The sequence below is a fragment of the Acinonyx jubatus genome, chromosome E4 (genome assembly GCF_027475565.1).
Source record: "Acinonyx jubatus isolate Ajub_Pintada_27869175 chromosome E4, VMU_Ajub_asm_v1.0, whole genome shotgun sequence".
NCBI lineage: Eukaryota > Metazoa > Chordata > Mammalia > Carnivora > Felidae > Acinonyx > Acinonyx jubatus.
In genome coordinates, this window is record NC_069395.1 from 55,679,643 (window position 1) to 55,706,317 (window position 26,675).

Sequence of the window (26,675 nt, forward strand, 5' to 3'; positions counted from 1 at the left end):
TGCAGATTGATTTTGCTGGGTGCTAGAACTTTCAGTTGCTTTAAGTCAAATTTAAAGTAATTTTTTCAACTTGTGATATAAATTTGGATCTTTTCCCCTGTATGATCCAGGGGTCAGGTATCAGTTTTTTGTAGGTGCCCTTAAAATATACATGTATATGTTTCTTCTGTATAGTAACTACATATATAGTTAACAGCAGGCTTCCTACTGCTTTTGTAGAGCAGTAGGCTGAGTTTTTTTAATCCTTTGTTTTCACATGGATCATCCTTTCCAGGCTCCGAACCCTTATTTCAGTGATCTTGCCTTCAAATGTGTATAGGAATCCCAACACCCAGCACTTATACTCGGGTAGAGTCCCCCTGGGGTTTGCTTTCTACATCTTTTTTTCTTTCTTTTAAGTTCTAGGATATATATATACACACACATATATGTGTGTATATATATATGTGTGTGTATATATATATATATGTGTACATCTCTGTATATATATATACATATATATACATATATATACACATATACATATATATATATGTACGTATATGTATACATATATACATATATATACATATACGCACATGTATATATATACACACATATATGTATACATATATATACATATACAAACATGTATATATACACATATATATACATATACAAACATGTATATATACACATATATATATATTTTTTTTTAAATAAAAACATGTTATATGTTACTCACCGGTTTTATTTGTTTATGGCCAGAGGAAGCCATCTGTGATAACCTAGACCACTATATTCCCTCCAATTGATTCTCTAGCAGAGCAACTAGAGATGATATTTTAAAAAATGAAAATCTAATGTGTGTGCCTGGTTAAAACTATAAAATGGCTTCTTGTTGCGCTTTGAATAAAATACCAGTTCCTTCATAGGCCTGCACAATCTGACACCTGTCTACCTCTCCTAAGTGACCATTAGGCTTATCTTTCCCTTTACTCCACAGTCCCTATATTCCTGCCAAATTGACTTTCTTTAGAGGTTTGGAGTATGCCAGGCTCTCCCCAAACCCCTACTGTCCTACCCAGGGCCTTCCCAAAGGCTGTTCTATATGGCCATAATAATCTTTCCCTTGTCTGGCTGATTCTTCCTGCTTCAGGTTTTGACTTGAATGTCCACTTAGACTTTCAGTGGCATTCCTATTCCCGTGGTGTTTATTACTTTAATAGCACTAATTACGACTCTTAAGTAATTTGCATTTGTTTGTTTACTTGTTTATTTTCTATTTCCCTCTGTTAGGTAACAGCTCCATAAGATCAGAGGATGCATCTTCTATTCACCAAGTGTGTTACAGAATGTTTGATGCCTACTGAGCCTTCAGATAAATGCTGAAAGACTAAACCTTTCCAAGTTAAGTATTGAGATTAAACATCCCCACATTTCCTGTATTCTGAGATTCCTTTCTAGTATGAATTTCTGTGATGGTGAATAACATTAACCCCACTTATTACTTATTGCTTAGTTGCACCCATGGACTCATTGGTTAGTAAATAAAAAACTAAAATTAGGTTGAGAAGAATCAATATGCCCTTTTATTTTTTAATAAAGCCTTAAAATAGTATTTCAACAGTATTCTGCAGTTCTCAGTAAATGGATCTTGCAGATCTTCTGTCAAATTTATTCCCAAGTAGTTAATAGCATGCTCCTTTGTAAATAGCACTTTTAAATTGATATTTAATTTTGTGTGCATGTGTCTACTATATAGAAATAAAGTTGATTTATGTTTGTTGATCAATCATGAGAAACACACTTATTAGTTACAGCAGCATCTTTTAAGGTAGATTTCTTTGGATTTTCTACATGGATGATCATGTCTGCAAATCACAATTTTATTTCTTTCTTTCCAATCTGCATGCCATTTATTTGTTTTCTTGTCATATTGCACTGGCCAAGACCCATCAGTATAATGTTGGATAGAAGAAATGAGATCGGATACCCTGTTTTGTTTCTGATCTTAGGGGAAAAGCATAAAGTTTTTCACTAAATATTGTGTTACCTTTAGGTTTTTTGCTAGATGCCTTTTATCATGCTGATGAAATTCCTTTCTAGTCCTAGTTTGCTGAAGCCTTTTATCAGAATTCAGTAATGGTTTTTCTTGCATGCTTTTTCTGGGTCTGTTGAAGTGATAATAGGATTTTTCGTTTTTAGATTGTTAGTATGGTGAGTTGCATTGATTGGCCTGTGTTACACAGGCCTGTTGCATCCTGGGATAAACTTTACTTGGACATAATATATTATGCTGTTTGTATATTTTTGGACTTGATTGGCTAAAATTTTGTTTAGAAGTTTTGCATATGTTCATGAAGGATACTAGTGTATAATTGTTTTGTGTGGTATCTGCCTTGTTTAGGGATCAGGTTAATGCTGGTCTCACCAAATGAGAAATACTTTTTCTTTTTGATTTTCTGGAAGACTTTCATTACTTTGATATAAATTCTACTTTGTAGAATTTACCAGTGAAGCCATCTGAAATTTCCACGTGTGAGGTAAGCACAAACTGAATTTCTTTGATTGATGTAGGGGCTGTTCAGATTATTTATTCTTGAGTGACTTTTCATAGTTTTTCTTTCAAGATATTTGTTTCTTCTATGTTATTGACTGTATTGGTATAAAATTGTTCATAATATTTTCTTATTGTGCAGTAAAGAGTTCATTTAGAGGGTTTGTGATGCTCAAACCCTGCACATTCCAAACAGAGGACTGGCCATTGACTGGCTCCTTGGAGAAAACCTCTAAACCCTTGGAATATCCTGTGTGATAAAATTGTCTTTAAATACCTAGGGCCTTTATGCTCATCATGTAGCTTTTGCTAACAATATGATTTATGGTGAATGGCCTGTTTTTGTTTACCCGAATTCCTAGCTCATGCTTTATCAGTTTGATCTCTGGAGCAACTGGAGACTGGGTAGCTAAGGTCAGTCATGTGGGTGTTCCATGCCTGCATGACTGATCCAATAAGAACCCTAGACAACAAGTTTTAGATGAGGTTCCCTAGTTGGCAGTACTTTGTATGTGTTGTCATAGGTAGTTGCTGGGAGAGTTAAGTGCGGTCCTTACAACTACACAGGGAGAAGACACTGGAAATTTATACCTGATTTCTTCTGGACTCTTCACTAGGTGCATTTTGCCTTTACTGATGTTAATCTGTATTTGTTCACTGTAATAAACTGTAATTGTGAGTATAACAGTTTTTCTGAGTGCTTTGACTTTTTCTAGTGCTAATTATCAAAACTAAGTGTGGTGTGGGGACCCCCAATACCTATTATCCTTTTAATGACTAGGTAGTGATCATTTCTGTAATTCCTAATATTGGTAATTTGTATCTTGTCTCTCTCTTTTTTTTTTTTTTTGATCACTTTCCTTAGAGGCTTATCAATTCTATTTTTTTAATTTTTTAAAATGTTTATTTTTGAGAGAGAGAGCGAATAAGCAGGGGAGGGGCAGAGAGAGAGGGAGACACAGAATCAAAGCAGACTCCAGGCTCTGAGCTGTCAGCACAGAGCCCAGTGAGGGGCTCGAACTCATGAACCACGAGATCATGACCTGAGCTGAAGTCGATTCTTAAGTGACTGAGCCCATCAGGTGCCCCACAGTTCTATTTTTCTTAAATAACCAGCTTTTGGTTTTGAATTTCTCTTTATTAGTTTTCTACTTTTTTGATTTCTTCTCTAATCTTTATTATTTTATTTTTTATGCTTACTTTGGGTTTCGTTTGCTCTTCTTTTCCTGAAATAGAAATTGAGGTCATTGATTTAAAACCTTTCTTCTTTTCTAAATAAATGTTCAGTACTATAAATTTTCTCCTACACATTGCTTTAGCAGATTCTCATGAATTTTGATATGTTTTTCTTTTCATTCAATTCAAAATGTTTTTTAGTTTTTCTTTTGATTTCATCTTTTAGTTACTCATTTATTTTATTATTATTTGGAATTCTTTTGTTTAGTTTCAACTATTTGGAGATTTTTAGAGACCTCTCTTATTTATTCTGTTGTTGTTGTTTTTTTTTTAATTTAAATCCAAGTTAGTTAACGTATAGTGTAATAATGGTTTCAGGAGTAGATTTAGTGATTCATCACTTATATATAACACCCAGTGCTCATCCCAACAAGTACCTTCCTTAATGCCCATCACCCATTTAATCCATCCACTCCCCCAACACCCCTCCAGCAACCCTAAGTTTGTTCTCTGTATTTAAGAGTCTCTAATGGATTATCTCTGTCTCTGTTTTTATCTTATTTTTTCTTCCCTTCCCCTATGTTCATCTATTGTTTCTTAAATTCCACATATGAGCGAAATCATATATTTATCTTTCTCTGACTTATTTCATTTAGCACAATACATTTTAGTTCCATCCATATTGTTGCAAATAGCAAGATTTCATTCTTTTTGATCACTGAGTAATATTCCATTGTATATATATACCACATCTTCTTTATCTGTTTATCAGTCGATGGACATTTGGGCTTTTTCCATATTTTGGCTATTGTCGATATTGCTGCTATAAACATTGGGGTGCATTTACCCCTTCGAATCAGCATATTTGTGTCCTTTGGATAAATACCTAGTACTAAAATTGCTAGGTTGTAGGGTAGCTCTATTTTTAATTTTTTGAGGAAACTCCGTACTGTTCTCCACAGTGGCTGTACCAGTTTGCATTCCCACTAGCATTGCAAAAGTGTTCCCTTTTCTCTGCATCCTTGCCACCATCTATTGTTGTCTGAGTTGTTAATTTTAGCCATTATGACAGGTGTAAGGTGGTATCTCATTGTGGGTTTGGTTTGATGATGAATGATATTGAGCATCTTTTTGTGTGTATGTTAGCCATCTGGGTGTCTTTTTTGGAAAAGTGTCTGTTCATGTCTTTTGCCCATTTCTTCACTGGATTATTTTGCAGGGGGGGTGTTGAGTTTGATATGTTCTTTATAGGTTTTGGATACTAACCCTTTATCTGATATGTCATTTGCAAATATCTTCTATTCCATCGATTGCCTTTAAGTTTTGGTAACTGTTTGCTGTGTAGAAGTTTTTTTTTTCTTTTTTTTAATTCTATTGTGGTCAGAGAAGTAGTTTGTGTAGTTTGAATCCTTTTATACTTAATGAGACTTGTTTATGGCCCAGAATGTAGTCTCTCTTGGGAAATGTTTTGTGTGCATATGAAATGAACATGTATTTTACTCTTGTTGGATGGAGCGTTGTCAGCACCAATCAAGTCAATTTTGGTTGATTATAATTTTTATGTCTCCTATATCGTTATTGGTTTTCTATTTATTCAGTTATTTATTGAGAGATGGTAATTGAAATCTACTAGAATTGTGGATTTGTCCTTTTTGCATTTCTGTGAGTTTTGTTTTATGTGCCTTGAAGCTTTGCTATTAGGTGCATAAACATTTAGGATTGTATGTCTTGTTGATTATTTGACCCACTTATTATTATAAAATCTGCCCTTCTTTTGTCTGATAATGTTAGTCTAAAATCTTAGTCTGGTATTAATTTACCACTCTAGCATTCTTTGATTAATATTAGCTTGGTTTATCTCTTTTTCCTTTTCTTATTTTTTTTATACTATTAACCTACTTGTACCTTTATTTTAGGTGGCATCTAGTGGGTCTTGCTTTTCTATCTAATCTAACAATCTCTGCCTTTTAATTGGTGTGTTGACACATTTAATGTGATTATTATGTTTAGGTCTTACGCCTCTAAGCTGAACCTTAAACCAAAACATTCAAGTCTTTGCTCTGTCTTTGTCTAGGACATTGTTCCCTTTCCCTATCGTCTTTGTATTGATTTTTTTTTATAAGATTCTGTCTATTTCGTATGGTAACTTATTAGTTGTAACTCTGTTTTGTTATTTTAGTGGTCATTTGACATCATAGTGTACATTTTTAATTCATCACAGTTGACATTCAGGTAATATAACACTTAACATATAGTATAAGAAAATTGTACAGTAAAACCTTGGCTTGCTAGCATAATTCGTTCCAGAAATATGCTTGTAATCCAGAGCACTTGTATATCAAAGTGAATTTCAAGAACCATTGGCTCAGTTGTGGTCATGTGACATTTGGCATCACTTACTACTCCTGTTGCAAGATTTCACTCATTTATCAAGTTAAAATTTATTAGAAATGTTTGCTCATCTTGCAGAATACTCACAGAACAAGTTACTCACAATCCAAGGTTTTACTGTATATCTTTACTTCTTTCCTGGCCTTTATGTTATTGTTTTTATACATCTTAATTTTACCTGGTATAAACCTCACAATTTATTGCTATCTTTGTTCAAACAATTATCTTTATCTTTTTTTTTTTGAGAGAGAGAGCATGCGTGCATGTGCAAGCATGTAAGCAGGGGAGGTGCAGAGGGAGAGAGAGAGAATCTTAAGCAGGCTCCAAGCTCAGTGCAGAGCCCAACTTGGAGCATGATCTCATAACCGTGAGATCACGACCTGAGCTGAAACCAAAAGTTTGACACTCAATCGACTGAGCCACCCTTGGGCCCCAACAGTTACCTTTTTCAAAGATATAAATAAGAAAGTCTGTGTTTTTATTAATATAGTAACAATTTCTTACAGTCTCTAGTCCTTTGTGCAGATTATACCTATTTCCATCAGGTATAATTTCCCTTCTGAATGAAAAAGTCTTTATTTTGCTTTTGTCTTTGTAAGATATTTTACTGAGTATAAAATTCTAGTTTGCCTTTTTTTTCTCTTAATACTTTACAGATGCTGCTCCATGTCTTCTAGGCCGTATTCTTTATGATGCAATATCTATTATCATTATCTTTGTTTCTTTGTATATAATTTATCTTTTCATTCTGTCTGCCTTTAAGATTTGTACTTTATCACTGTTTTTGAGCAATTTGAGCATGATGTTCCATGGTGTACTTTTTTTCATGTTTCTTGTGCTGGAGGTTATTTGAGATTCTTGGATGTGTAGATTTATAGTTTTCATGAAATTTGAAAATTTTCTGGCCATTATTTCTTCAAATATATTTTCCATCCTCCCCAATCTCTTCTTTGGGGGCTTCCATTACCCAATTTGTTAGCCACTTGATGTTTTCCTATACTTCTCTGATGCTCCTTTCATTTTTAAATTTTTGTTTCATTTTGTATAATTTCTATTGCTGTGTCTTCAAATTCACTAATATTTTCTCCTCTAATGTCTAATTTCCACTAACCTCTTCTGATGTGTCTTTTCATCACAGACTTTGTAGCTTTCATCTGTAGATGTCCACTTTGGGCCTTTTTTTTTTATATATATCTTTAGTGTCTGTCCATAACTTTTTGAACATGTGGAATATAATCATGATGTCATTACTAATTATAATTAATGTCATTGATGATTCTAACATCTGTGTTAGTTCTGGGTCAGTTTCAGTTGATTAATTTTTCCCCATTTGATGCATGTTTTCCTGCTTCTATGCATACCTGGTAATCTTTGATTTGGTTCAAGACATTGTGAATTTTACCTTGTTGTGAATTTTGCTTGCTATTTTTGTTTTCCTATAAATATATTTTTTTAATGTTTATTTATTTTTTGAGAGAGAGAGAGAGAATGAGTGGGGAGGGGCAGAGAGAGAGGGAGGGAGAGAGAATCTCAAGCAGGCTTCACCCTCAGTGAGGAGCCAGACATCGGGCTCTATCCCAGGAGTGTGAGATTATGACCTGAGCCAAAATCAAGAGTCAGATGTTTAACTGACTGAGCTACCCAGGTGCCCCTTCCTATAAATATTTTTGAACTTTGTTTTGAGATGCAGTCGCTACTTGGAAATAGTTTTATCTTTTTGAGAATTGTTTTTAAAATATATTAAATGTGACCAGAGAAATGTTTAGTCAAGATTAGTTATTTCCTGCTCCTGAGGTAAAAGTCTTCTGACTACTCCACCAAATGTTCTGTGAATTGTGTGATTGTCCAGTACGACTGGTGGCAATGGCCACTATTCCTGGTCCTGTGTGAGTACTGAGTGCTCTCTGATGCTTTTGGACAGTTCTTGTCCTCACCTTGCATAGTTTCCTCACCTGGCACATGCTGAATACTTGAGGGGATGCTCTGCTGGTTCCCATGATTTCGGGGTTTTGTTTGTTTGTTTGTTTGTTTGCAGCTCTCTCCTTTCTGGTACTTTGTCTTGCAAACACTAGCCCCATTCTTCTCCTCATACTCTGAATTCCATCTTCTCAACTTAGGGAGTCTTGCAAGCTTTGCCTGGATCCTCCCCTCACCTTCCTTCTATACGGTGATCTGGGAACTCAAGGCAATAAATTGGGGCAATCATTCAGACTTGCTTCATTTGTTTCCCATGTCTCAGGGATCACTGTCCTTCATTGCCTGATATACTTACTGTGTCTTGAAAATCATTATTTCATATATTCTATTTGTTTGTTTTTGGTAGCTTTAGGTGGGAGCATAAAATCAGTCCCTGTTACTCTGTTTTGGTTAAAAGGGTGAGTCCCAGCACTGTTTTAAGTTCTTTATCTTTCAACAACCATATGGAATAGTTTCAAATGTTATTCCCATTTTGTAGATGAGAAAACTGAGACATCGAGATTAAGTTAGTTGCTTAAACTTGCATAGCTTCGTAGTAGAGCTAGGTTTCAAATTCAGGCACCATGGCTCCAGAATCTATGATCTTAACTCTCCTGCCATTCTGATTTTATAGCATTCCTCAGTTTACAAACAACTGTGCCAAGGGGCACCTGGGCGGTTCAATCAGTTAATCGTCTGACTTTGGCTCAGGTCATGATCTTGCAATTTGTGAGTTCGAGTCCCACGCCGGGCTCTTTGCTGGCAGGTCGGAGCCTGAGGCTGCTTTGGATTCTGTGTCTCCCTCTCTTTCTGACCCTCCACTGCTCGTGTTCTGTCTGTCTCTCTCTCTCTTAAAAATAAGTAAACATTAAAAAATTTTAAAAAAATAGCAGTGCCGAATATTTCATTAAATTCTTATGTAGCTCATATAAGTAGAATGTGAATGACTGGTACTCCTTAACCCCACACCCCCATGTTATTTGTAGTTTCAAAGGAGTATGCTTCCTCATACAGAAGAATCTTTAGTAAATTAAATATCACGAGATCTGACAAAAGAGAAATGAGTAATATTTCTGAAGTGTAACAAAAACTTTTTAGTTACTGACTCTTCCAGTTTACTCTACCTTGTAGTTTTCTGGCTTGGTTTCTCTAAGTTGGTCTTGATTTTTGCCAACTTCTTTTAGTCTATTCTTTTTTTTCTTTTGTTTATTATTATTATTTTTAAAATTTACATCCAAATTAGTTAGCATACAGTGCAACAATGATTTCAGGAGTAGATTCCTTAATGTCCCTTACCCATTTAGCCCATCCTGCTTTTAGTCTATTCTTTAGATTGTTACAGATGACCTAAAAGTTTCCCTTTTTTTTAGACTTTGCATCTAAGGCGTCAGGTACTAGTAAAGATGGTGGTTATTTGTGTGCTAGAGTCTTTTAAAAATGAAGTGCTACCCTTTGACATTGGTTGTAGTAACATGTCTCCTGAGGCAACAGAAATAAAAACAAAAACTTTTGGGACTACATCAACGTAAAAACCTTTTGCACAGCGAAGGGAACAATGAACAAAACCGAAAAGCAACCTACTGAATGGGAAAGATATTTGCAAATGACATATTTGATAAAGGGTTATTATTTGAAATATATACAGAACTAATAAACTCAATACTCCCACAACACAAAAAATCCAATTAAAAAATAGGCAGAAGATATGAACAGATATTTCTCCAAAGAAAACATCCAGATGGCCAACAGACACTTGAGAAGATGCTCAACATCACTCATCAGAGAAATGCAAATCGAAACTACAGTGAGATCATCTCACACCTGTCAGAATGGCTAAAATCAAAAACATAAGAAACAAGAGTTCGCAAGGATGTGGAGAAGAAGGAACCCTCATGCACTGTTGGTGGGGATGTGAGCCGGTGTAGCCACTGTGGAAAACAGTATGGAAATTCTCCCCAAAGTTAAAAATTGAACTACCCTACAACCTAGTAGTCATACTACTTGGTATTTACCAAAAAGATACAAAAACATTAATTCAGAGGGATCCATGCACCCCTGTGTTTATGCCAGCATTATTTACAATAGCCAAATTATGGAAGTAGCCCAAGTATCCATCAATGTATGAATGGATAAGAAGATTCCAGTACACACACACACACACACACACACACACACACACACACACAAAATGGAATATCATTCAGCCATAAAAAAGAATGAAATCTTGCCATTTCAACAACGTGGATGGAGCTAGAGAGTATAATGCTAAGCGAAATAAGTTAGAGAAAGAAATACCATATGATTTCACTTATGTGGAATTTAAGAAACAAAACAAATGAGCAAAGGAATAAAATAAGAAAGACAAACCAAGAAATAGACTCTTAGCTATACAGAACAAATTAATGGTTATCAGAGGGGAGGGGGGATTGGGGGAAATAGATGATGGGGATTAAGGAGTACACTTATAGTGAGCACTGAGTAATATATAGAATTGTTGAATCAGTATATTGTACACCTGAAACTAATACAATGCTATAAGTTAACTGGACTGGAATTAAAATTAAAAATGAAGTGCTGTAACTAATTTAACAGCTTGCATTTTCCTTTGGGAAGTATTCAGAGCTCTTTCCATCAGCTTTTGGATTCCAATTTATTACTTTGTATTAAAATTTTTGTCTGTCTCCAAGTACACAATCATTGGGCAGTTAGGAGAGGTATATGGGAACGTAGTTTTGCTACATAACAAGTAACTAGAACAGTGCCTCAAGTGGTGGCTCAATATTGTTGCCTAAATGAATGACTGGTTGGATGAATCAAGGTATGCTGGTGGCCAGTTGGAGGAACCAAAGGGAAACTGGACAGGGCAAACATATACTGCAGAGAGAATATTCACTCTGAAGTGAATACCTAGCACAAAGGCAATTGAGGCTTGAGTGTATGATGTTCTGGCTTTAGGACACCTTTTCTACTTACATCTGAATACAGTTGTGTTTTGATTTCACAATTCATCATACTTAAATCATACCGACTCTAAAATGATACTGGAAAACTGAGTTTCTCCTTCTTTTCCATATGCTATCGTCACTGGAATTTTAAACATGTTTCTCAGTGAAGAGGCAATTCCTTTTAATTGCCCTAGTATTTCAAGCATTTTTTAAAAATGAAAATCCATTAAAAGCATTAACGTGAATTGCTGTGCAAAATAACTCTCCTGTTTAACAGTTTCCATCAGTCCTCAGTTTAATTACTACGTTATTCTGCCAGCTTTCTCCAGAAATAATTGACTGAATGAAGTCATTTCATTGGATATTTACAAACACCAGACTTGTAAAGGGGGTGTCTGTCAATTCCCCTTTGGCTTGGAAATGACTGAGGCCAACCTGGCAGAATACAACTGCTATTTTGGGCTTAGCATATTTTCATAGTCACCAACTCAGGAAGATGTGGGAAGGAAACACAGGAAGGTAAAATGTTTGGCTTTTACACTCAGTCTTAGTTTTATAATTTGTGCTATAAGTTTACTTAAAAAATGAGAGAGTAAAGCCTGGATTTGGTTTAAGACAGAGTGGTTGGATAGTGATTTGTGTGTGTGGTTGTTGGCATATCTTGTTAAATTATGAATAGTCGGTAAGAAATTTGCAAAGCTTTGAGTATCAATAGTCAAAGCTTAAACATTGGTTTATCAGTCATGGTGAAAATGAATTACCAAGGCCGGTCTGTTAATGTTACTGATTGAATATTCTTAATAAAGAGTTTGCTTTGGATTAAGTAATAAGATGTGATTTTGAAGGCGTAGTGTCAAACCAGAGATCAGACAAGATGAAGATCAGGCTGGAAATTATTTTATCTGAGGCAGCCTACAGGAAATTCCAAAAGACAAAATCAATATAAATGAAGCTTTTAAAGAATTGAAGTAGAATACCAAATTACAGTACTGTAGATTCAAGCTTAAATATGTCAGTCCCCACTCATGGGAAAAATTGATGCAAAACTTCAGATGGTCGTCAGAAGGAATTTGAGCTGTGGCAATATTTACAACGTGATGATTTCAGAGTGGTTATTCATTGTCTTAAAATATCGAGAGGTGGGGAGAGTGGAAGGAAGACTAAGGTAAGGTACTTATTTAAAAAAATAGTAGATGTTGGGAATGCAAGCTGGTGCAGCCACTCTGGAAAACAGTATGGAAGTTCCTCAAAAAACTAAAAATAGAACTACCCTACGACCCAGCAATTGCACTACTAGGTATTTATCCAAGGGATACAGGTATGCTGTTTCGAAGGGGCACATGCACCCCAATGTTTATAGCAGCACTATCAACAATAGCCAAAGTATGGAAAGAGCCCAAATGTCCATCGATGGATGAATGGATAAAGAAGATGTGGTATATATAATATACAATGGAATATTAGTCACCAAAAAGAATGCAGTCTTGCCATTTGCAACTACGTGGATGGAACTGGAGGGTATTATGCTAAGTGAAATTAGAGAAAGACAAAAATCATATGACTTCACTCATATGAGGACTTTAAGAGACAAAACAGATGAACATAAGGGGAGGGAAACAAAAATAATATAAAAACAGGGAGGGGGACAAAACAGAAGAGACTCATAACTATGGAGAACAAACAGGGTTATGGGAGGGGTTGTGGGAGGGTGGATGGGCTAATTAGATAAGGGGCACTAAGGCATCTACTCTTGAAATCATTGTTGCACTGTATGCTAACTAATTTGGATGTAAATTAAAAAAATAAAACAAGTTAAAAAAATAGTAGATGTGACAAATGTCTTAACAGGAATGCTAAGAAGTGAATGGTTGAAGTTAATGTAATTATGAAGATTACAGAAAGAATGAATCTAGGTTTAGTTCTCATTTAGACGTACATTTTAGCGTCACAGGAAGACAAATACCTCTCTCTCAGAGGTGACCCCAGAGTAGTCCAAAGTGCATTTTAGTCTGTCATGCCATTAGTAATTTTAGTTAGACGGTCTCAATCACAACTTGTACATTTGGTGAAAACCCATTGGGCCATTTTCATCCTCAATGGTAGCAGCAGGGTTTGCAGGACATGGAGTGTTGTGGGGCTTCCTTAAAAAAAAAAAATAAGTAACACACTTGGAAGCCTCAAGCAAGTGGAAGGCCCTTAAGCTTGACCTTTAGTAGCTTCAAGTCATTGCTTCTAGTTAACAAATTTCATTTCGTTGATAGAAGATGAAAAGATTCTTGTAAATGAAGAGTAAGTAGAATATCAATGTGGCAGAAAGAGGAGTGGATTAGATTTAGAACCCATGTTCTAGCCTAGGCTGGTCCATACATTTCATTATTTGTTTACTGAAGGCAGTATTATAGAAGGCATTGTGGAGATGGCTGTGAACACAAAGAATCCATACTTAAGAAGTAAAGCATTCCAAGCCCAATCTGAATTTGGGAAATAGTATATACACCACCCCTCTTAGTGGGACACAATAGACTTCAGCATACAAATGGCTCTGAGAGATATTACTGTTTAAACACACACACATCACACACACACAGTTTGACCTCATTTATTCCAGTTTTTAGCTCTTTTCTTTTTAAATGTGTGTAACACACAGTAAGATCACCTGGAAAACATTTTGGGGAATGCTGCTATGAGTAATTATCTCTTTCAGCCTCCTTAACTGTTACAGGTGTTAGGTTTTCCTCTTTGGCCAAGTGGGAACTGTCATTCTTAAAGGAATTCCAAGCAGTGTATTTTATACAGACTTGCACACTTGGGCTCAGCGGCTCTTATTAAATGGTACCACCCATCAAGCAGAGATTGGCAATGGGGTGTGGATAAGTCAGTGCTTAAATGGGATGGAGGGACCAGCCCTTCACAGCTTAGGCCTGCTCTTTATGATTCCTGAGAAGACTTTCCTTTAAGCATCCTTTGGCCGCCTTTTTTTTTTTTTTTAATTTATTTATTTATTACTTAGAAAGTGTGAGTCAGGGAGGAGCAGAGAGAGAGGGAGAGAGAGACAGGGAATCCCAAGCAGGTGCCATGTGGTCAGCACAGAGCCCGACTTGAGGCTCGAACCCATGAACCATGAGATCATGACCTGAGCAGAGGTCAGACACTCAACCGACTGAGGCACCCAGGCGCCCCATCCTTTGGCCTTTGTAAATGAGCTCTCTGCTTTGTAATGTTGCCTGCTATGCCTATATGTATAAGTCACTGCACTGGAGTGTGAATACCACCCAAGCAGCCTGTGCAGTGGTCAGAGGGCCGAGCAAGAGGGAGATTCTGCCCCTTCTTCAGAGTATTTCTGAATGTGGAGGCCTAAAAAGAGGCCTTGTGGCCAAGTATGGCTTGAAATTCAAACTTAATGTCAGAGCCACCCCACCTTCTTAAGGTAATTACCACTTAACCAAACATTTCTGAGTTCCTTATAAATTGGTCCCCTCAGTCACTTAATCCTTTTAGTAACTCTTCTCTGAACTCGGTCCAAATATTCGATAATTTGGGTAACAAGGTGCTCTGCAGGGAACGCAGTGTCCAGGTGCAGCAACCTTGCCAGGGCATTTGGTGTGGTGAGAGGGAGCCAGAGAAAGATGACAGTCACCCAATATCCCTTAGGCTCTCGTAAATGTAATGGCGGCTTTCCAACAAACAGAGTTAAGCTCACAGTAAACGCACAGGCGAGTAAACTGGAAATTGCCCCTTCCTTGATTCAGGTGGAAGGCAAGCCAGTGGCCTACAGAGCAAGTACTGTGGGTGTGTGGGAAGTTGAGGAAATCCTTCACTTTAAATAATAGTATAGCCATACTTGACAATAAGAAGTGATTCTGAGCAAAGTGCCCAGAGGTCCTTAACGGGGATGTTTTGAGAAAAGGCAAGGCCAAAACTGAAAGTTGCTGCTGGTCTAGCGTTTCTCAGTGTTAATACCATATCTGTGTAAATAAGATCATTAAAAGGGTGTTCGTTATTCTTGTTTTCTCATTTTTTGATAGAATTGGAAGGAAATCTGATGAAATCTAAGTCACTTGAAGAGGAGTGATGTTCTCAGTCAAACAAATGAGTAAATGGACGAGTCAGAATTTTACCCCAAGTATGGATGGCCTCGAGACCTGTATTTTTCATTTAACATTAAACAAACTAAACAAAAACACTCTCACCCCCAAATCCTATTTCTAACACCGGTTCCGGGAGTAAGATGTTAACACTGACAAGTATCTTGGCCTTTAAATGTACTTCCTGTATCATTTGTGTCCATATTTTTTTTATCTTGTAGTCATTAGTTCACTTTTTGGGACAACTTTCATTTATACCAAAAAATGAAATTCCAAAGACATAAGCATCTGGTATTAAGGTAAAAGTAAGTTATGTCAAAGTTTGTTGGGGTTCTGGGAGACCCTAACAAGGATACTGGTGAAAGGTTGTTAAGGTTTAAGTGCAAAAGTCAATAATAAATTCCTGAAAAATATAGGGTACTCTTATTTCTTGATATTTGGGACATTTAAACAAGTATTTAACAATCTGCTTCTCAGGCTAATTAAACATATGTGTAATGGACCACCCTAAGAAATACATAAATAAGTTACTCATGCAGGAAACTACATATCTCTGTGGCAAACCAATGTTTGAACCATATTTCAAATGCATAAATATTGCTATAAAACACAACTGGGCAAGGAGAACCATACCAGGAGGAGTATAATATTTAATGGCAAATATTCATATTACTGTAGCATTTTAAAGATACTTTTTATAATCACAGGAGCTTAAGATTTCAACTGAAATGCCATTATTTCTCACAACCCTGGAAGACTGCTTGCTATTAAGATTCCCAATTCATCAATTTTGACACAGGCAGGGGTGGGGGTGGTGTGGTCACACGCTCTCAATGTTGGATTGGGCTTTTGTTCTAAGTTTGCTCTATTCTAGATTTCCCCTTGACCATTGCAGGATGATTATTTCCTTAAGAAACTTCTAATCAAGGGGCGCCTGGGTGGCTCAGTCAGTTGAGGCTGACTTTATTTCAGGTCATGATCTCACAGTTCGTGGGTTTGAGCCCTGTGTCAGGCTCTGTGCTGACAGTGTGGAGCCTGCATGGGATTCTCTCTCTCTCTCTCTCTCTCTCTCTCTCTCTCTCTCTCTCTCTCTCTTCTCTCTCTCTGCTCCTCCACCACTCATGCTTTCCCTCTCTCTGAAAATAAATAGATAAACTTAAAAAAAAAAAAGAAACTTCTAATCAAGTATGGGCTTTTAGGAGATAAAATACTATATGGAATCCAGAATTATCCTTTCCTTTTCAGGTCTAACAACCCTTTGTATCAGGCCTATCCAGCTTTGGAGGCTGCGTTCTGGAGATCTTTGAACACAGCTGGACTCTCAGGTACTTTGGTCTTTGGGGGCTGATATACCTAAAATAACTTTGAATAGTTAAATCTGACCACGTGTGAAATGGCAGTTGCCTTTTAATTTTAATGGAATATTTTAGAGCATTTTTATGGAAAAGCTCTTAAAGTTCGTTTTTTCACTACCTTAATGAAAGGGGAAAATGTGTTGCTGTTGCTGTTATTTTTTATAATAAATTTAAAGCAGTTCCTGCAAATCTTAACAAGTAGAATCAAATATTTAATGCTTTTGGCAAAATCCCTTTATAAAATTTCCAGAACAAAATAAAATATTCTGAATTTAAACTTCTTTGAATAAAACAGACTGAATTTCGAAGAGCACTTACATCATGTATCAATATTTCCAAGTTAATTTAGTATGTGGAATCAAACTACATCATTACCACAATAGTTACTGTTGTGTCTGAAAAGATTTTTAAACCAGAATAGAAAGTTATATTCATGAATATGATAGTCCAGATAGAAACACTTCGGTTTTTTCTTTTTTTGTTTTTACGCTATATCTCTTTTATATATGTAAATCAGGATGTCTTATACCTACCTGCTCTTTGCATTATAAAAGCTGCCTTGTAAAAGATCCTGAGGGGCGCCTGGGTGGCTCAGTCGGTTAAGCGTCCGACTTCAGCCAGGTCACGATCTCGCGGTCCGGGAGTTCGAGCCCCGCGTCGGGCTCTGGGCTGATGGCTCAGAGCCTGGAGCCTGTTTCCGATTCTGTGTCTCCCTCTCTCTCTGCCCCTCCCCCGTTCATGCTCTGTCTCTCTCTGTCCCAAAAATAAATAAACGTTGAAAAAAAAATTTTAAAAAAAAGATCCTGAGTGTACTCTTTAACTCTGGGACTTTACAAAGCTGGTTCTTTTGGACAAGAGGCGGTGATGAACTGGTGACCTTTATCCAAATGCTCTCCAGGAAAAAAAAAAAGCCAATAACCACTCTGATTTGATGATTCCTAATAGTGCAAATATAAAATGTGGAGGTAAGAGATGTGTAAATCACCTTTTACTAATCGATGCGAGCCTGCTGCAGCAAACCACTGAATATTTGCTATAGCATGCAGTATGGAAGTCATCAGTTATAAAAGCCTAAATTAATGGGAAAATTGGTTTAACTGGGTAAGATAGACTAGTATGGTTACTATGAGCATAAATCACCTGGGAAGGTTTCAACAGGACTTCGTCATTTTTCAGATGGAGCATTTTAAGAAAATTCCTGTTATAAACGTTAGTGGCTAGTAGATATGTGGTCTGACAAAATGAATGGAAAGAGAAAAAGTTGAAGAAGTCACTTTTTATTTGTTACTTGTGGTTCATAAAGAATCTGTTTTGCTCTGAGTGAGCTTTGAGCTGGATTTTTCAAAGCAATCATCATATGTATTACAGAATGTTAATATGGTCCTGGGAAAAATGTTTTCCAGGAAAATGTTAAAATAATTATAGCTAATGTTAACCCCAGTAATCTCTACTCTAAGAGATTCTCATGCATTATCTTGCTGAATCCTTACAACCTTCTTATTACTCACCCCACTTCCCTACATTTTACAGATGAGGAAACTGAAGAACAAAGAGTTTCAATAACTTACCAACTTGCCACACCTAGTAATTGGGATTAACCCAGGCAGTCTGCCTCAAAGGTTTGGGCTTTTAATCAATGCACTTTTTTAAAAAATTTATTTAAATCCAAGTTGGTTAACATACAGTGTAATAATGATTGCAGGAATAGAATTTAGTGATTCATCACTTACATATAACACTCAGCGCTCATCCCAACCAGTGCCCTCCTTAATACCCATTACCCATTTAGCCCATCCCCCCCACCCAACACCCCGCCAGCAGCCCTCACTCAGTTTGTTCTCTGTATTTAAGAGTCTCTTATGGATTGTCTCCCTCTCTGTTTTTATCTTATTTTTCTTCCCTTCCCCATGTTCATCTGTTGTATTTCTTAAATTCCACATATGAGTGAAATCATATATTTGTCTTTCTCTGACTGACTTATTTCGCTTAGCATAATACCCTCTAGTTCCATCCACGTTGTTGCAAATGGCAAGATTTCGTTCTTTTTTTTTATCACCGAGTAATATTCCATTGTATGTATATATCTATGTATATATATATACCACATCTTCTTTATCCATTCATCTGTCAAAGGACATTTGGGCTCTTTCCAGACTTTGACTATTGTCAATAGTGTTGCTATAAGCATTGAGGGTGCATGTACCCCTTTGAAGCAGCACTCTTGTATCCTTTAGATAAATACCTAGTAGTGCAATTGGTGGGTCATAGGGTAGTTCTATTTTTAATTCTTTGAGGAACCTTGATCTTGTTCTTCAGAGTGGCTGTACCAGTTTGCATTCCCACCAGCAATGCAAAAGAGTTCTTCTTTCTCCACATCCTCACCAACATCTGTTGTTGCCTGAGTTGTTAATTTTAGCCATTCTGACAGGTGTGAGGTATTCATTGTTGTTTTAATTTGTAATTCCCTGATGATGAGTGATGTTGAGCATCTTTTCATGTATCTGTTAACTAGCCATTTGGATGTCTTCTTTGAAAAAGTGTCTATTCATGTCTTTTGCCCATTTCTTCACTGGATTATTTGTTTTTTGAGTGTTGAGTTTAATAAGTTCTTTATAGATCTTGGATACCAGGCTTTTATCTGATATATCGTTTGCAAATATCTTCTCCCATGCCACCGGTTGCCTTTTAGTTTTGCTGATTGTTTCCTTCACCGTGCAGAAGCTTTTTATCTTGGTGAAGTCTCAATAGTGCATTTTTGCTTTTGTTTCCCTTGCCTCCAGAGACATGTCAAGTAAGAAGTTTCTGCGACTGAAGTCAAAGAGGTTGTTGCCTGTTCTCTCCTCTAGGATTTTGATGGCTTCCTGTCTTACATTTAAGTCTTTCATCCATTTTGAATTTATTTTTGTGTATGGTGTAAGAAAGTGGTCCAGGTTCATTCTGCATGTCGCTGTCCAGTTTTCTCAACACCATTTGTTGAAGAGACTATCTTTTTTCCATTGGATGTTCTTTCCTGCTTTGTCAAAGATTAGTTGGCCATATGTTTGTGGGTCCATCTCTGGGTTCTCTGTTCTGTTCCATTGATCTGTGTGTCTGTTTTTGTACCAGTATCATACTATCTTGATGATTACAGCTTTGTAATACATCTTAAAGTCCAGGATTGTGATGCCTCCAGCTTTGGTTTTCTTTTTCAACCTTACTTGAGCTATTTTGGATCTTTTCTGGTTCCATACAAGAATCAATGCACTCTTATGCCTCAAGTATTGGTTTGGTTTGGTTTTGTGTTAAAGAAGCATATTCATTACTGTACTTAGCTGAGCTTTGAATGTTTAAGGTTCTTCTTTTATGTAATTTAATTGACCTAAGGTTCTTTCAACATGTGGCTAAGAGGTACAGTGAAGCTATCATTGGTATTCAAAAGAGTAGGCAGTTTGAAAACCATTTTAAGGTTAGGACAGTTCTGGGCTGGATGATCTCTGGATTACATTAATAAGACGGTGATTAAATAGTAATGTGGCTAAACTATACCCTTGCCTTTAGTTAATTAAATCATCTATCAAACTATAAATGTATATTTTTTCTATCTAGGCCAGATACATATATGTCACCTTAAACATGTATATACACACATATAAATGTGAATATGTACATATATACACATGTGCAAATAAATTTTTTAAAGAAGTAAGGAAATCTAAATTAAAGGAACATAAAGATAGGAAAAATGGAATCAAGAATGAGAATAGTACACAAAAACCAGGTTTCAAAGTCTTATACTTTCTAGAGCTACATCCCAATTTTGTCTCTGAAACCCTTTAGGCCCAAAGCAAAGGGGGAAAATAATATGTGGTGTTCATATTATGCTAATTTAGAAATATTTTTATATATTTATAATAACAGTGATCTCAACTTTACTATTAGCATCTAGAATTAATCAGAACCTATGAAAATCTTCCATCTTCCAGAGCACATACATCCATTAGCATATTTAAGAAAATTTTTTAACATTTATTTATTTTTATGAGACAGAGAGAGACAGAGCATGAGCAGGGGAGGGGCAGAGAGACAAGGAGACACAGAATCCGTAGCAGGCTCCAGGCTTTGAGCTGTCAGCACAGAGCCCGACGTAGGGCTCTAACCCATGAGCTCTGAGATCATGACCTGGGCCGAAGTTGGAAGCTCAACCAACTGAGCCACCCAGTTTTTTTTTTAACACCATGCTATCAACTTACATTTTAAGATTTTTTGGAATCCTTTTGATTGATTGGGTGTATTTGCATTCTCTCCTATCATTGTGTTTCTGATTCCTGATTCCTTAGGAATAATTTCTTAGCAACTGAGTTAACTTTAATCAATTATCAGTTGCTATTGGAACTTATCTGCAGGTTTTATTTTTGCTTACAATTTTTTTCTTACATTATCTTCTTTCTTGAATTCAGTTTTTAGTTTGTTATAAAAAATTATTTTGTATTTTTTCAGAAAGGTTGTAGGTGTTCAACTCAGACTTCGCATGTTATTATTTGCCCTGGTTTTAATTTAATTTATATGCCCTAGTTTTTAAATGATGGTTTAGTTTTGTATGTGAATTCTAATTGTCCCTTGTTAATTTAAAGTATTGTTGTGTTGTCTTCTAGCATCTAGTATTGCAGATAAGAAGTCTGGTGCTGTTTTAATTTTTTTTTCCGCTTGGTTATATTCTTTTTCATAGTTTATTACAATGTACTACTTCTTGTTGGAGCTTGTATATTTTAGTGGAATGTGTCTTCATGGTATTCTTGCACTACTGTTTATGGGCTCTTTCAGTATGAAGAGACTGTTCATCTGGCAGAAATTTTGTTGTGCTGTTCTTGTTTTTGCTATTTATTTGATTTTTTTCTTTCTATTTTTTGTTTTCTCTTTCTTGAACTCCTACTAGATGGGAGTTTTAGACTAGAGCTTTTAGACGTACGTATCTCATCTTTTCTGTCATCCTTTTAATCTCTTTGTTCTTTTCACTGAATTCCAATAGAATCTTTCAGTTTACCCTCCAATTCACTATGTTCATCCAAAGTCTCGTTCATTCTGCAATTCAGCCCATATTTCAATAATCTTGATAATTTCTACAAACTCAGCTTCTTTCTCATTGCATCCTGTTTTGAGGTGGTTTTTTTTTTCTTTTTTTAATTTGGCATCTTTTCCTTTTGAAACCATCCATAGTTTTTTAATTGTAGGCTTTTAATGATTCTTTCCAATACTCTATGTTTTTCTTCCTCGGGAATTAATGCTTTTATGGAATGTTGTGCTTTTTAAAACATTTGGTTGACCTTCTCATGCACTTGATATTTGGTTGCCTGTTCATATTTGTAGATGAAGGTCTACCATCAGAGATTTTTAGCTTGGGGACCACAGACCAATAAGGAGTCCCTGGATAGAATTCAGGATGTTCATGCATTTAGATTGGAAAAATGATATTATTTTACTGGCTTCAAAATGAAATTTAGCAATTCCTTCAATTATGAATATAGGCAACAACTGCAGGAATATTAGCAGTATCTGTGACTTTGTTCCTGATGGAAATCACAGACTTTCTATATCACATTAGTTTGTAAGTTGTGGATTATTATCATCGCTGCTTCAAAACTTTGGCAGCGTTTGCTAGATCTTTTCATTTTATGTTTTAATAAAGAAACGAGTATATTTTTATATCATAATTTAAAAAATATTTTGATACTTTCATTCCAATGTAATTGGCTTCCTTTATAATCCTATAAGTTTTTTTTTTTTTAATATTAAACATTTCAAAACATTCTGAGAAGGGCTCCATAGGCAGGATCAGACAGAGAAGTCCATGTGGCACAAGTTAAAACCCCTCAGGCTAGGCTGATCACGGTTGCTTGTTAGAACAAATTCCATCAGCCTGGGGAATGATCCTTGTCCCTTGCTAATGAGTACATGAGCCCCGGCTCTGTTGGTTGTGCAAAGGAGAGGTATTGACGTAGGCAGGCTGGGGTGCAGGAGATTACGAGGTACTCACTTTCTTCTGTGAGATCTCCTAGCGTTTATGATAGCTGGGGGCACGTACTTCTCCCACAGCCCATTCTGTCCATCCTGGATCAGGACTCCCATTTTTCGGGGAGACCAGTATCGGTGCTTTCCCTTGGGGCAACACCAAAGCAAGTGGCTCTGTGTGTGGAGGCAGGCTCAGCTGTTCTGCTGCCTGTAATTACCTGCCCACTCTGGGCCCATTCCTCCTAGCCCTCTGACTCATGGGTTTAATCTAGGATTCAACTAGGTAAACTCAGATTTTCAGGAGATTCTCTCCTTCATTTTTATGGGATTAGGTGTGTGTGTGTGTGTGTGTGTGTGTGTGTGTGTGTGTGTGTGTGTGTGTGTGTTTTGGAATTTGCAGTCAGTCTGATTTCATCTGCCAGAAAATTCTCACTGTTCATGGACACTGATGATATCCTTTCTGGCACTGCAGGCTTACTGTGGATTTATTTTGACTTCTATGCTTTCTCTGATTGGGGGGAGGTGGAACACATCAACAATTATATTTAGCTGCCTTCTTGAACCAGGAGTCTTGTCTTCTTTATATTGGCTTCAGTTAAGATTTAGAATGTATAGCAATGGTCCTCAAAGCTCAAACTTGCAGACCTCTTTTAAAGAAAAGCCAAAGTTTTTGCAGGCTCCTCGCTAAAGTTTACTGACTTAGCTTTAGAAACACTGTTGTACCGGGGCACCTGGGTGGCTCAGTCCGTTAAGCGTCCGACCTCAGCTCAGGTCATGATCTCACAGTACATGTGTTGGAGCCCCACATCAGGCTCTGTGCTGACAGCTCAGAGCCTGGAATCTGCTTCAGATTCTGTGTCTCCCTCTCTCTCTGCCCCTCCCCCACTCTCACTCTGTCTCTCTCTCAAAATAAATAAACGTTAAAAAAAATTAAAACAAAACAAAACACTGTTGTACCTAAAATCTCCACTGGGTTTGTACTTCCTTTTTTTAAAATTTTATCTTATTCAAACAAAGGCATTTGTACATTGGGAGTGATTACCCTCTAGTTCTTTCTTTTGGCTCAGCGCACTTCTTGTCCGGAGATTTTAGTGTCTTTGTAGTTGTAATCATATTCTTTGGTGAGACATCTATCTTATATCAGGCATTTATAACTGTGCTTTGGTTGTGGGTTGAGAATAAGTTTAGTAAATTTCAATGGGTGCTCTTATCCTGGTTACACTCTTTTGCCTGTTATCCAGACAGCCCCTTTATTGGAGTCTTATCATTATAGACACAGAGCAAGCCGCACTTGCAGGGACTGCTGACAATAAAATTCTGTATGCTAGGTTTTCCCACATCAGAAAAATCCAAGTGAGTTGACACTGAGGTAAACATTTAGAGGTGTTTCAGTTTGCACCAAATTAATTAATTTGTTGTGACTTAAATTTGGAGATTGAAGACATGGCCCCTGCCTATATTTTGAGCTCATTAAGTAAGCTTTTGCTTCTTAAGATTATTTAACTTTCATTTTAGAATTAATGCATAATGGAAATTCTTCTTCAGTTTTTTAATTTTCTCAGAACCTTTTAAATATTTTATTTATTTATTTTTGAGAGAGAGAGAGAAAAACAGCATGAGCGGGGAAGGGGCAGAGAGAGGGGGAAACACAGAATCTGAAGCAGGGTCCAAGCTCCGAGCTGTCAGCACAGAGCCCGATGTGGGGCTTGAACTCACAAACCGCGAGACCACGACCTGAGCCAAAGTCGGACGGTTAACAGACTGAGCCACCCAGGCGCCCCTCTCAGAGCCTTTTAAATAATGGAAAAGAATAATTCTGAGAGGAAGAAGATAGATAGTTGAAAAATTCCTCCCACCTCCCCCCAGTTTTAAGCATAAAATTCAAAGTCTCAAAATGTTAGTCCCATCTCAGGTTACAGTTAAACAGAAAAGTGTCCAGAGCTGGCTGCCTAAATATCACCCAGTGGTAGTCTGTTGGTAAGAGAGAGCTGAGTTTATTGCTCAGTGTGGTCAGGAGTAAGCCTCCCTTCACAGAGCTTTGGCAGTGTCTAGAAGGGGTTGGAGAAAAGGTAATGTCAGAATGTACTGAGGATTGGAAGTTTTGCCTAAATCTGATCTTTCCATGTGGGGAATTGGGTAAGAGTCCGGGATTAGTAGAAAGATCAAGGGGAAGATTTTGAGGCAAGGGATTCAAAGACTCCAAGGGCATGCCTGTTGGTCAGTACTTCCCATTGAAGAATTGGCGGGTCTTTTGGAAAATTCCTGCAATGAACATTCAAACCATTTGCTTGGTTGCACAGGACAGTCCTACCCTCTTGGGGAGTCCTTCCTCTTGGGTGGGAAGAGTTAAAAGATGCTAACGAAGACAGCAGAATAGAAAACCACTTGAATGTGGGCCGTGAGGTGTGGTGTCCTTTCTCAGGGCCCCGGCTGATGTGTGGGTAAATGATTTTACTTCTCAGGATTCTCAAGGGTTTTCTGGAGTGTCACCCTGCATTTGCTCTGCAGTCAGATCAAACTGAAGTTCTCCTCATTCTCTACTCCTCCTCACTGGAAAGTGGTAGAACAAAACTTTACTTGAAGTAGGAACACTGATGGCGTACCTGGCACATTCTGAAGTCTTTGGATCCCTGTGTGATTCTCTGAAGCTCGCATCCAGGAGACAGAAGACCTGAGCGCTGGCCCCTCCACTCCGCAGCGTGGGCAGGGACAGGACCTGTGGGCTCCCCACCTCGCCCAGTGCGACTTTATAAGCAAGAGAGCTGTAGCCATGGAGAGACAAGGCCTAGACGTGGATAACATGTAGGCAGTTTGTCTCCAGAGGGACCAGCGAGATTATCAGGACAGGATTAAAAACAAAGACTCTTCAAGCTTGGCTTTCAATTATCTTTGGAGTATAGAGGGCTTTCTAGAGGCCTCCAGCTGGTCCCTAAAACAGCTGTCACAATGCAAGTAAGATGAGTAAGTCTCTCCTGTGACAAACATATTGTCTATTCTTCTCTTTCCAAATACATATCACTTTCCCACCTATATATAAAAGATCCAAATTTCCATTTTATTAAAATTTGCACTGAGAAAATGTAGCATTTTCTATCATTAAGGTACTTCAGACAGTGCCTGACACCCAGAGTGAGAGCACACATCAGATTGTTTTGTGCCCACGTATTGAACTGGAGAATGAGTAAGAGGAAAAATACTCATTTCAAAATCTTATTTCAGTGATGCTCAAAGGATCTCTCTTGCTTTCAGAAGTTTCAGAGTAAGATAGGGTCCTTTCTTTTTTGTAGCTTGGAGTAGCTTTCCTGCCAACTGCCCATGTAACCTCTGTCACTAGAAAGCTATGTGCTGGCAAGCTGGCCTCCGCAGTTCAAGGTTGGAGAACCCTAGCCAACGCCCAAGGGCGGACAGAACCCAGGCGCCACGCAGTATCCTCGGGCTGCTAATTTGCTGGACACACAGAGCCCTGTTCTGTAACCTCCCCCTAGGTTGTGGGTGAGTGGAACCCATTAACATTTAAAAATATTTGCAGAAATCAGAGGGGGGATAAGGTATTTCTGGAGGGCCAGTACTCAGCGCACTTTCATGCGTGCCAAAGTTTGCTGGCACGGCTCAGGCTGTGATAGAGAACATCTGGACGGCTGCTGCTGCAGCATATAGTGCGGCAGAGGGCAGGGAACAAAGGGGGCTTGTGAGAGCGTGTTCGGGGGGGGCGGGGGGGAATGCTCTCTGCAAAGGCAGCCTTACTTAATGCCTATCCCAGGCTCGGCAGGGGGAGGGGATCGAGGACCGGAATGGAAATGGACAGTTTTGCCCTTCTGTCGCCTCGGTAAGGAGTGCCAGGGACAGAAGCAGCATAGCGCAGGCTAGCAGGGTTCAGACCTTTGTTTCCACTGCTGGACGGACATGGGCCTAAGTGCAAAGATGCGGCCAATAGCAGTTACCCCCATTAGCCTCCTAATGCCGCTCCTTCTCTTGGCCCCACGGCTGGGGGCCAGGGAGCAGGAGATGGAGTGGAGAGGAGGGAGGGTTGATAGAACACTTCCAGTCGAGACAGATTTGTCATTGTTTCCCCCTTTGCCGGTCCCATCCGTATGGAAACAAGATAAAATGAGTTGCATATCATGAATAGGTGTATTTCGAACACAAAAGTGCTTTTATTAACTGAAGGTTAAGGTCAGACTGTTGCAAATCTGTCATTTGTGAGTAGAATTTTGCATTGGATTCTGATTTATGCATGCCGCAC

The 26,675-nt window shown here is 37.7% G+C and overlaps 1 long non-coding RNA gene across 4 annotated transcripts in view; it reads left to right on the plus strand.

The window, feature by feature from the left end:
• The window catches only part of LOC113595606 (uncharacterized), a 156,306-nt gene that overhangs the window by 1,664 nt on the left and 127,967 nt on the right, over window positions 1-26,675 (plus strand). For 3 of the 4 annotated variants that reach the window (XR_008293224.1, XR_008293222.1, XR_008293223.1), the window contains 2 exons: window positions 1,279-2,525; window positions 16,338-16,417. This is a non-coding gene — a long non-coding RNA (uncharacterized LOC113595606). Of the gene's footprint in view, window positions 1-274; window positions 349-1,278; window positions 2,526-16,337; window positions 16,418-26,675 lie in introns of all 4 variants that reach the window. The other variant, XR_008293225.1, reaches the window with a different exon arrangement.